Raw genomic sequence first — 13,244 nt, 5'->3', positions numbered from 1 at the left:
ATGTGAGCGCCGTGTATATGAGGTGACGAGGACGTACACGGGCTATTTGTTGTAAAACCCGATTTATTTTACTGAATAGAAATCTATTTTTTCCTTTAATTTGAGTTATATCGGTTAAATGAGTATTAGTCTGTTTTAATTCTTAATTGAGCTATTCGAATATATGTATCTATCATGTTAGTCGAATATCGCATGTCTACGTGCTTTAACTGCTTATTTGAACTCTGTGAAGCACGCCTAGTTGATTTTAACTGTAGAAATCTTGTTGTTAACTTTTGTATTTATTGGTTTGATCTGTGTGTTTACTTTTGAGACTACGAGGCAGTTCCTCGGGTTTTCTCCCTGGACATTTACTTTTGAGACTACGAGGCGGTTCCTTTGGAGTTCTCCCTGCACATTTACTTTTGAGACTACGAGGCGGTACCTCGGGAGTTCTCCTTGCACATTTACTTTTGAGATTACGAGGCGGTACCTCGGGAGTTCTCCCTATATATTTATTTTGGGACTATGAGATGGTATCTCGGGAGATCCCTTGTTGTTTATCCCTATATGTTGCACTGTTATTTCGCTGTGTTTTCTTTTTGTTAAATTTCAGTCTCTTATTATACTGTTATATTCTCCTGCTTTATTTATTATATACCAGTAGGCCTGACCTGACCTCGTCATTATTCTACCAAGGTTAAGCTTGACACTTATTGGGTGCTATTGTAGTGTACTCATGCTACTCTTCTGCACATGTTCTGTGTGCAGATCCGGTTACTTCTTATCAGCCCCGGTATTAGCTGAGAGTGTTTGCTGTTGTACATAGACTTCAAGGTACATCTGCCGCGTCCGCAGACCTAGGAGTCCCCCTCTATTCTCTCCTATGTCATTCACCTTCCGTACTTCTTTTATTAGACTTTGGTGTATAGAGATACTAGTTTCCTTTTGTAGCTTGTGACTTGTGATGTTTCGGGTTTTGGGAAGACTGTGTATTTATAGAGCATTGGTTATTGTTCATGACGAGCGGCATTGTTACTAGTTATTCAGTTATCCACTGCTGTTAGTTGCCAAGTTTTACTTTCATTTTTGTTATTTTTCGTAATTTGTTTGGCTTACCTAGTCGTAGAGACTAGGTGTCGTCACGACGTTATACGGAGGGAGTTTAGGTCGTGACATTTTGTCTTGCAGTATGTAATTTTCTAAGTAGTTTTTGATAATGCATGCTGAAGTTACTTAGTTCATTTGCTAAAATTTCATACCAGAATATGCTGAAGTTTTGTCTTGCAGTCTACAGTTTCATCATGAGTTTTATCCGAAACTTCAGTCTAAACAAGCTAAAGTTTTTTAGTTCATTTGCTAAAATTTTAGACTAAACATGCTTATGTTTTTGTCTTGCAGTATGTAATTTTCTAATGAGTTTTTGCTAATGCATGCTGAAGTTATTTAGTTCATTTGCTAAAATTTCATACCAAAATATGCTGAAGTTTTGTTCTGTAGTCTACAGTTTTGTCAATAGTCTTTTATTAAAGAAGAGCAAAATCATCTTTTTAAAATATTTTTAACAAAAAAGTAGGTACGGATACAAACAAAAAAATAAAATGGGTATAAGTTAAAAATGGCCGACCAAATAGAGCGTCCCACGCAATTTTTACCCTTTTCTTCCTTCGCCAAGCTCTACCTAAGGCCCATTACTCTTTTCTTTCTTTTCCTTATTTTTGTTGTTGCTTTTTCACTTTTTTTTTTTTTTTTTTTAATCTTTTTCACTTCGCTTTTTCTTTCTAATACAATATTGCACTCTTTTTTCGTTTTTTAGTTTTAGTATTTTTTGCAACTATTTTTTCTTTTCATTTGTATTCTTTTTGTTCTTTCTAGTAACAACCTCTCATTTTTGTTCACTTTATTTTTTTCTTTTCTTAAAACTTATTATGATATTTTGCCATAATTCTTTATTTTTTTAAATTTTATTGGTTTACGTAAAATCATTTCGTCAAAAACATTTGTCATTTTTCACTTTATTTTATCTTTTCCATTTAATTGTTAATTTTTTTAATTTATATTTTTTCTTTGTAATAAAATTTTGCACTTTTTAGTCTTTATTATTATTATTATTATTTTGTAATTATTTGTTTTTGTTATTTTATTATGTTTTACTCTTTCCCTCACCTTTTTTTGTCTTAAATTTTATTATTTTTTGATGTATTTCTTTATATTTTTCTTAATTTTATTTTTCACTAAAATCTCTTTGTCCAAAATATCTGTCTTGTTTTTCCCTTGTTTATTATTATTTTTATCTTAGTTTTTCTATTATTTTTTCAGTACTCTTCCGCTAAAACTTTCATCTCTTTCTTCTATTTTGTTTTTATTTGTATTCTTTCAAGATAAATAATCAAGTCCTTAAATTAAACACTTTCTTCTATGAAGTGTTTCACGGTATTCGAGGAAGTTCACGGCCTCAAAGCTTCAAGGCTGAACTTCGACATAGGGTGGAAGGTGGGGGTGGGGGGGATGCGATACGTGAAGTTCATCGTTGGGGTTGGGGTGGGGGGTTTGAGATACGCAGCCTATGTAGGGTAACTAATGCATGTGTAGCAGTTTTTCTATTAAATGCCTAATATCAAGGGATCCTTAATTATCACTAATTATATATAATTGATAAATTATAAATAAATTTATAATTAAGTTAAAACCTAAATAATAAAGGTAAATAAGTACACATAAATAAAAATTCAATTTGGCATCTCTTCTGGGTGTATTCTAATATTATAATACATTGAACAAACAACAATTACTATGCCTTCATTTCTATCTAATTGAGGTCTATTATATGAATATCCACACTATTCATATCGCTCCTATTAGATTCGTCTCGATACAATATTTAAAATAAAATAAAAACTAAGTCTCCAAACACTAGAAGTTTTCACATTTTTTTACTAGCACATATATCTCTAACTAGGCTAAAAGGAACTTTCAAGTTAACATTTGAACCTAAAGTGAATTCCAACTACTCTCTCTATCCCATTTTACGTGACATATTTTGTCTGAAAAAAAATGATATCTTTATATATTTATTTATAATTTAATTTTAAACTAATAATTTTAACTTTAATAGAATTATTTAATAGTCATAGTACTGTTCATGGCATGCTTTTCCCACAAATTAAAGTTTTCTTTGTTTTTAACTTCATGCCCAGTCTTATGATATACATAAAATTGGTCAAAATGAGTAATTGATATGCCTATATGAATATTTTTTATCATGACCCAAAATTCGCATGTCATGATGGCGCTTGTCTCAATAATAGGCAAGCCGACAATCTCAATAACTCACAATTTCTCTTAAGTTTGGAAACACAATACTTTTATTCAATAGACAAATCTAACAAATACTGATATAAAACTCTCCCAAAACCCAGTGTCACTAAGTACATGAGCATCTAAATAGTAACAAAATCTGACTGATAAGAACACTGTTTGAAAATATAGAACAATACAATAACTAAAAAGAAAGAGAGTCAAGGTCTGCAGTGTCACGACCCAATTTTTCCTCCGTGTGACGTCGTGACGGCACCTAGTCTCTACAACTAGGTAAGACTAACATTTGCGAAATAATGAATGAAAACATAAATTTAACCAACTATTCAAAAATACATAATAATCCCAAAATCCGGAACATCGTGAATCACAAACTACAAAAGGGAAATCTAGTGTCTCTATACATCAGTGTCTAACAAAAGAAAATAATACAGAAGATAATGGACATGGGGAAGAGCAGAAGGGGACTTCGAGGTCTGCGGACGCAACATATATACCTTAAAGTCTCCAAAGCTTTCCCGCCTTTGTCACGACCCAATTTTTCCTCCGTTTGGTATCGTGATGGCACCTAGTCTTAGGGACTAGGTAAGTCTAACATTAATTGAAATAATATTATTTAAATAACATCTAACAAGTTAAATAGAAATATCTTACAATTTCCAAAACTGGTAGTACAAGTCATAAGTTCTACAGAGTGTTTGCTAGAAAACTTCTAAATACAACTATCCATAAATAAGAATAAACAGTGCAAAACGAAAATTTGAAGGTGACTCCGAAACCTGCGAACGCAGCGGCAGGTTTACCTTGAGTCTCCGTAGCGACAGTCCACACAGCTAGCTAACGAACAAATACCTGGGTCGGCACAAACACAAAAAAATATTGTGCAGAAGAGTAGCATGAGCACACCACAGCGGTGCCCAGTAAGTATCAAGACTAACCTCGGTGAAGTAGTGACGATGACTAGTCAAGACACCCACTGGTCTAATAAACCGAACAAGCATAAGTATAGGGATGACAGAATATGACATCTATCTAAGGACCCCGCGATATGGCTAACGACATAGCAACTTCAATAAGGAAGGAAAAACAGGAAGTAACAGCGGAACACCAGAATAAGTCACAGAAGAATGAACGAAAACACAACCCAAATCCAAAAAGAAACACAATACAGTAAAGGCAAGTAGTAACTCAGCTGCTGCAATAGTTTTCACATCAGGTCTCAACCAACAACCCCAATAAATTAGTCAAATCCTTCAAGTATAAACTTTCACCCGTAAGTTTTTAAATTAAGGTCTTTGGAATATAATCATTTCCAATAAGAAATTATTTTTGAAATATACTTCCTTCAAATAAATATCTTTCAAACATAATTCTTTCAAGATAAAACCTTTCAAATATAAATTTTTCAAATAATTAGCCTTCAAACATAGTTCTTTCAAGATAAATACTTTTCAAGTATAACCCTTTCAAATAAATATCTTCAAACATAGTTCCTTCAAGATAGATACTTTTAAATATAAACTTTTCAAGTAATATCCATCGAGTATAAGTCACCCTATGACACCTAAGCATGGAAGATCAACAGCTCCGAACACAGATATAATCACAGAAAAAATCTACCGAAATACCGTCCCGTAGTCCCGAGTTAATTATGCAGTACAGGGGGGGGGGAGATCTCCCGGAATATGTCCGTAGTTCCAAAATAAATATGCAGTGCTGGGGGATCTCTCGGAATACATCCATAGTCCCAAAGTAAATATGCAAGACATGGGGATCTCCCGGAATATGTTCGTAGTCCCAATTTAAATATGCAGTTCTGGGGATCTCCCGAAATACGTTCGTAGTCCCAAAATAAATATGCAGTGTTGGGGGATCTCTCGAAATATGTCCGTAGTACCAATTTAAATATGCATCGCAAACAACAGAGATAACAACTATGACACGACAGAAACCTCGTACATCATCACAACGAGTACAGAAGCAATAATGACAGAAATGCAAAGTACGACGAGCAAATCATCTCAAGAATTTAAATCACAAGAACAGTAGAACTCATTCACAAGGTATAACCACAGTAAAGAATGCTAGGCACAAGGAGAACAACTTAACAAGGGAAAACAAAACAAAAATGTAGCAACAATTCCACAATATTCAAGTCAACAACAAGAAGCCAACACGAGTCAAATAGTTCAAAATAATGGCAAGTCAACTAAGATATAGGTTATCTAAACTCCTTTTGAGGTTGAGCAATTACGAGGAATATTCAACAATTCACATAAGGATAAGTAGTGGAAGATAATCATAACTCCAATTAAGACTAAACAATTATAGGATTAAACAAATAATGATTTCAATTAAAGATAAGAAGTTATGAAAAGATAGCATGACAATACAGGAGGTAAAATCTTCAGTTAAGTCAAATAAGAGTCAAATAGGCAATACGAGTAAATCTTGAGAACGATTAAGCATGTAGAGTTGAAACTAGTAAATAGGAACTTAATCATATCAAGAACAACTCCATACTCAGTGAATATAAGGACCTAAGAATCCTAAAAGGTTAACTTTTCACAAATAAGTCTGAGCATGAACTCGTCACCTCACGTACATGGACTACAATCAACATAGAAGACTCAAATCCTAAGGGAAAAATCCCCCACACAAGGTTAGGCAAGATACTTACCTCAAAGAAGACAGACCAATACTCAAAAATGAACTTCTCGGGTGAAATGACCTCCGGGCGGCTCAAATCTAATCAAAATAACTTCAAAGCACAAATAAAACTCATAAGAGACTATTCCGGATTATAAAGTCTCAATATTTATCAAAATCTAAAAATCGGTCCAAAAGTCAACCCCCAGGCCCGCACCTCGGAATCCAACAAATTTTATAAAACCCGAACACTCATTCCGATATGAGTTCAATCATACAAAAATTATCAAATTCCGATACCATTTCGTCCCTCAAGTCATGATTTTTCATTTTGGAAATTTTCTTCAAAAACCAACATTTTCCTCAACTCAAAATACAAATTAAATGATAAAAACAAAGATAAAATCACGAAATATAATAAATTCTAGGTGAAGAACACTTACCCAATCTATTTGCTTGAAAAACCCACAAAGAATAGCTCAAAACCGAGCTCTAGAACTTCAAAAATGGTGAAAATGGCAAACCCTATGAATAGAGGACTTTACATTCTACCTAGGTGTTTTGTGCATCACGAACGCGGAGAAAGGGACGCGTTCGCGAAGAAGAAAAACAAAAGCTGCCCAGTTGTTCTTCGCGAACGCGACAACACGTTCGCGAACGCGAAGAGGAAAAATATGATGGCCCAACGACTCCTCTTTGCGAACGCGTGAAGTAGTAGGCGAACGCGAAGAGTGTAATGGAATAGCTACTCGAACGCGTAAGTGACACGCGAACGCGAAGAGGAAAATGATCACCAGGGCCTAGTTTGCACTTCGAGAATGCGAGATAGGGAATGCGAACGCGAAGAAGGGGGTGGTAGAACTTCGCGAACGCAAGAGGGTGACTGCGAAAGCGAAGAGGAAATATTTCACCCTCCAAAATAATACTACACGAGCGCGAAGGCAAGGACGCGAACGCGAAGAAGGAAACCAGATGATAGATAACAACAATTAAAAATGGGGGGAAATGACCCGTAGCCCATCCGAAACTCACCCGAGCCCCCGGGACCCCGTCTAACATACCAACAAGTCCCATAACCTAACACAGGCTCGCTTGAGGTCTCAAATCACATCATACAATGCCGAAAATACAAATCTCACCACGAATCGAACTTATGAACATCCAAAACTTCCAACTTTGAAAACCCGTGCCGAAACCAATGTAACCAACCCAGAATGACGTCAAATTTTGCAGGAAAGTCCCAAATAACATAACGGAGCTGTTTCAACTCTCTGAATCGCATTCCGACCCCGATATCAAAAATTTCACTTCCGGTCAAAATCTCCAAAAATATAACTTTTGCCATTTCAAGCCTAAATCAGCTACAGACCTCAAATTCATAGTCCGGACACACTCCTAAGTCCAAAATCACCCAACAGATCTAATGGAACAGACGAAACTCCATTCCGGAGTCGTCTTCACACAGTTCTGACTACGGTCAAAATCCTAAGACTTAAGCTTCCATTTTAGGGACTAAGTGTCCCAAATCACTCCGGATCATCCGGTAACTGAATTCAACCACGTATGCAAGTCAATACACTTAATATGAAGTTGTTCAAGACCTTATGCCGCCGAACGGAGCTTAAATTCTCAAAACGACCGGCCGGGTTGGGAGAATTGTGCGGTACGGGTACTCTAAGACCCATGAGCACCTGAAACACTGTGCAAAGCCTGAAGTGCAAACTGAACTAGCTGACCCACTAACCTCTACCATATCGTACCCTGCCTCCAAAATAGGAACTTAATCATATCAAGAACAACTCCATACTTAGTGAATATAAGGACCTAAGAATCCTAAAAGGCCAACTTTTCACAAATAAGTCCGAGCACGCACTCGTCACCTTGTGTACATGGACTACAATCAACATAGAAGACTCAAATCGTAAGGGAAAAATCCCCCATACAAGGTTAGGCAAGATACTTACCTCAAAGAAGACAGACCGATACTCAAAAATGAACTTCTCGGGTGAAATGACCTCCGGGCGGCTCAAATCTAATCAAAATAACTTCAAAGCACAAATAAAACTCATAAGAGACTATTCCGAATTATAAAGTCTCAATCTTTATCAAAATCTAAAAATAGGTCCAAAAGTCGACCCCCGGGCCCGCACCTCTGAACCCGACAAATTTTACAAAGCCCGAACACTCATTCCAATATGTGTCCAATCATATAAAAATTATCAAATTTCGATACCATTTCGTCTCTCAAATCAAGATTTTTCATTTTGGAAATTTTCTTCAAAAACCAACATTTTCCTCAACTCAAAACCCAAATTAAATGATAAAAACAAAGATAAAATCATGGAATATAATAAATTCTAGGTGAAGAAAACTTACCCAATCGATTTGCTTGAAAAACCCACAAAGAATCACTCAAAACCGAGCTCTAGAACTCCAAAAATGGTGAAAATGGCAAACCCTCGGAATAAAGGACTTTATATTCTGCCCAGGTGTTTTGTGCATCGGGAACGCGGAGAAAGGGACGTGTTCGCGAAGAATAAAAACAAAATCTGCCCAGTTGTTCTTCGCGAACGCGACAACACGTTCGCGAACACGGAGAGGAAAAATATGATGGCCCAACGACTCCTCTTTGCGAACGCGTGAAGTAGTAGGCGAACGCAAAGAGTGTAATGGAATAGCTACACGAACGCATAAGCGACATGCAAACGCGAAGAGGAAAATGATCACCGGGAACCCGTCTGAACATACCAACAAGTCCCATAACATAACGGAGCTGTTCCAACTCTCGGAATCGCATTCCGACCCCGATATCAAAAAGTCCACTTTCGGTCAAAATCTCCAAAAATGTAACTTTTGCCATTTCAAGCCTAAATCAGCTACATACCTCAAATTTACAGTCCTGACACGCTCCTAAGTCCAAAATCACCTAATAGAGCTAACGGAACCAACGAAACTCCATTCCGGAGTCGTCTTCACACAGTTCCAACTACAGTCAAAATCCTAAGACTTAAGCTTCCGTTTTAGGGACTAAGTGTCCCAAATCACCCCGGATCATCCGATAACTGAATTCAACCACGTACGCAAGTCAATAAACATAATATAAAGCTATTCAAGACCTTATACCGTCGAACGGAGCTTAAATTCTCAAAACGACCGGCCGGGTCATTGCAGGCTCACTGATAGCATGACTGATAAGGAGTACCTGGATCTCCACACGAAAAACATGTGCAGAGAGTAGAATGAGTACACCACAATCAGTACCGAGTAAGTGCCAAGCCTAACCTCGGTCGAGTAGTGACGAGGTCAGGTAAGGGACCTATTGGTATATATAATAATAAAGCAAGGCAAGAATGAAATATCGCAGTAAAATAAGGACTAAAATTTAACAAGAAAGAATTCATAGAAGGTAACAACTCAGTACGCAGAAGTATAACAGAGGATCTCCCGAGATATAGTCTCGTAGTCCCAAATGTAAATGTGCAGGGGGATTTACCGGAATACCGTTTGGTAGTCCTAAAGTAAATATGCAGAACATGGGAGATCTACCGGAATACCGTTCCGTAGTCCCAAAGTAAGTATGCAGAGCAGGGGGATCTACCAAAATACCGTTCCGTAGTCCCAAAGTAAATATGCAGAGCAGGGGGATCTACCGGAATACCGTTCTGTTGTCCCAAAGTAAATATGCAGAGCATGGTGACCTACCGGAATAATGTTCCATAGTCCCAAAGTAAATATGTAGCTCAAACAATAGAACTCGACAATTATTACACGAAATCTTACAAATTAGACTAAGTACAAGACAAGGATAAACAGGAAATCAACTAAGAATGCTTGAGAGAGTTCAATTAAGCAGCTAAAGCACGTAGACATGCTATATTAGACTAAACAGTATAGCTACACATATTCGGATAGTTCAATTAAGAATGAAGACATGCTAATACTCATTTAAACGGTATAACTTAATTTAAAAGAAGAATAGATTGCTACTCAGTAAAATAAGTCGTGGTTTTTACAACAATTAGCCCGTGTACGTACTCGTCACGTAACTTACACGATGCTCACATATCAAACAGTACCAAATCCTAAGGGTATTTCCCCCCCATACAAGATTAGGCAAGCTACTTACTTCGAACCAAGCTCAATCAATCGGTAACAATGCCTTTTCCACGAATATCCGACTCCGAATGGTCCAAAACTATCCAAAAACAATTACATAACATTTACAACTATAATAGACTAATCTAATTAATGAAATCAAGATTTTAATAAAAATTCCAAAATCTGTCCTAAAAAGTCGACCCTGGCACATGTCTCGGAATCGCGCAAAAGACACAAAATATGCTCGCGCTTGCGGGTGCGCTTGTGCGGAAAATGAGCTCTTCTGCGGTCTCACTTCGCACTTGCGTTTAGCCTTGCTTATCTGTGGGCATCGCAGATGCGGCCATTTCCACGCACCTACGACCCCTGACCAATCAACCAAACTCCGCTTCTGTGCCATATAGCTCGCACCTGCAGGCATACTTGCGCATGTGCTTATACCAGAACCAGCCCAGCACCAAAAAATCTTCCAAGTCCAAAAATGATCTGATAACCATCCAAACCCCACCCGAGACCCCTAGGACCTCAACCAAGCATACCAACCAATCCTAAATTGCCATTGAACTTAGTCGAGCCCTCAAACCACATCAAACAACGCAAAAATCACAATTCATCCTCTGATTCAAACTTAAAGAACTTACAACTTCCAAATTTGTTAACCGATGCCGAAACCAACCAAACCACGTCCGATTGACCCCAAAATTTGCACACAAATCATATTCAACATTACGGACCTACTCCAACTTCCAGAATCGGGATCCGACCCCGATATCAAAATTTCCACTACCGGTCCAAATCTCTAAAAATTCGACTTTCACCATTTCAAGCCTAATTAAGCTACGGACCTCCAAAACACTATCCGTATAAGCCCCTAAATCCAAAATCACCTAACGAAGCTAACGAAACCAACAGAACTCCATTCCGGAGTCGTCTTCACACAGTTCCAACTACCGTCCAAATCTTAAGGCTTAAACATCCATTTAGGGACTAAGTGCCCCAAAAAACTCCAAAATCAAAACGAACCCTCCCGGCAAGTCACAATAGCAGAAATAGATATGGAAGAAGGAGTTAATAAGGGATCAGGGCTATAACTCTCAAAATGACCGGCCGGATCATTACATCCTTCCCCACTAAAAATAATCGTTCGTCCTCGAACAAGCATAAATACATACCTGAAGTGGTGAAAAGGTGAGGGTAACGGTTGCGCATAACATGCTCGGTCTCCCAAGTTGCCTCCTCGACCCGCTAACCCCTCCACTGAATCTTTACTGAAGCAATGTTCTTTGACCTTAGATTTCTGACCTACATGTCTAAAATAACCACTGGCTCCTCAACATAAGATAGATCCTTGTCCAACTGGACTGAGCTGAAATCCAACACATGGGAAGGATCACCGTGATACTTCCGGAGCATTGAAACATGAAATACCGGATGAACTCCTGCTAGGCTGGGAGGTAAGGCAAGCTCATAAGAAACTTCCCCAACTCACCGCAACACCTCAAAGGGTCCAATAAACCTTAGTCTCAGCTTCCCCTCTTTTAGAACCTTATAACGCCCTTCATAGGTGAAACCCAGAGCAAGACCTGCTCTCCAACCATGAATGCAACATCGCGAACCTTCCGGTCTGTGTAACTCTTCTGTCTAGACTGGGTAGTGCGAAGTCTATCCTGAATCACCTTAACCTTCTCCAAGGCATCCTGAACCAAGTCTGTACCCAACCAATCTAGCCTTGTCAGGCTCAAACCATCCCACTAGGGACCGATACCGCCTACCATACAGAGCCTCATACAGCGCCATATGAATGCTGGAATGATAACTGTTGTTGTAGGCAAACTCCGCAAGTGGCAATAACTGATCCAAGGAACCCCCAAAATCTATCACACACGCACGGAGGAAATCCTCCAGTATCTAAATAGTGCGCTCGGACTGTCCGTCCGTCTAAGGGTGAAATGTTGTGCTCAACTCAAACCCAGTACCTAACTCCTGCTATACAGCTCTCCAGCAGATACCGATACTCCATGAAGTCTGACGATCTCGCGAATTTAAATTCGAGCTTGCTTCTCGGAAGAATAGGTAGTCATCACAAGAATGAAATGAGCTAACTTGGTCAGCCTATCCACAATCAACCAAAATGCATCAAACCTCCGCTGAGTCTGTGGGAGTCCAACAATGAAATCCATAGTGATCCACTCCTATTTCCACTCCGGAATCTCTAAATTCTGAAGCAACTCACCCGTCCGTTGATGCTCATACTTCACCTGCTGGCAATTTAGGCACCGAGCCACATACTCCACTATGTCCTTATTCATCCTCCTCGACCAGTAATGCTGCCTCAAGTCCTGATACATCTTCGTGGTGCCCGGATGAATAGCATACCGCGAGCTTTGAGCCTCCTGAAGAATCAACTCATGCAAACCATCTACATTAGGCACACATAGCCTACGCTGCATCCTCAATGCACCATCATCCCTAATAGTGACCTCCTTAGCATCACCGTGCTGGACCGTGTCCTTAAGGACAAGCAGATGGGGGTCATCATAATGACGCTCCCTGATACGATCATAAAGAAAAGACGGAGAGACCATACAAGCCAATATTCGACTCGGCTTAGAAATATCCAATCTCACAAACTGGCTGGCTAAGGCCTGAAAATCGAATGACAATGACCTTTCTGCTACAGGTAGATAGGCTAAACTCCCCAAACTCTCTGCCCGATGACCCAAAGCATCGGCCACCACATTGGCCTTCCCGGGATGGTACAAAATGGTGATATCATAATCCTTAAGTAGCTCCAACCACCTCCGCTGATGCAAGTTAAGATTATTTTGCTTAAACATATGCTGCAAAATCCGATGATCGGTGTAAATCTCAAAAGGAACACCGTACAAATAATGCCGCCAAATCTTCAAGGCATGAACAATAGCTGCTAACTCAAGGTCGTGGATAGAATAGTTCTTTTCATGTACCTTCAAATATCTGGACATGTAGGAAATCACCCTACCATCTTGCTTCAACACCGCATTGAGACCAATTCGCGATGCATCACAATATACAGTATAAGACCCCGAACTTGTAGGCAATAACAATACTGAGGTTGTAGTCAAAGCTGTCTTGAGCTTCTGAAAGATCTCCTAATATTCCTATGTCCACCTGAATGGAGCACCCTTCTGGGTCAGGCTGGTCATAGGTGCTGCAATAGA

Source organism: Nicotiana tabacum, chromosome 23 (genome assembly GCF_000715075.1).
Source record: "Nicotiana tabacum cultivar K326 chromosome 23, ASM71507v2, whole genome shotgun sequence".
Lineage (NCBI taxonomy): Eukaryota > Viridiplantae > Streptophyta > Magnoliopsida > Solanales > Solanaceae > Nicotiana > Nicotiana tabacum.
The sequence above is the reverse complement of the archived record's forward strand: the minus strand, read 5'-3'. Positions refer to the sequence as shown.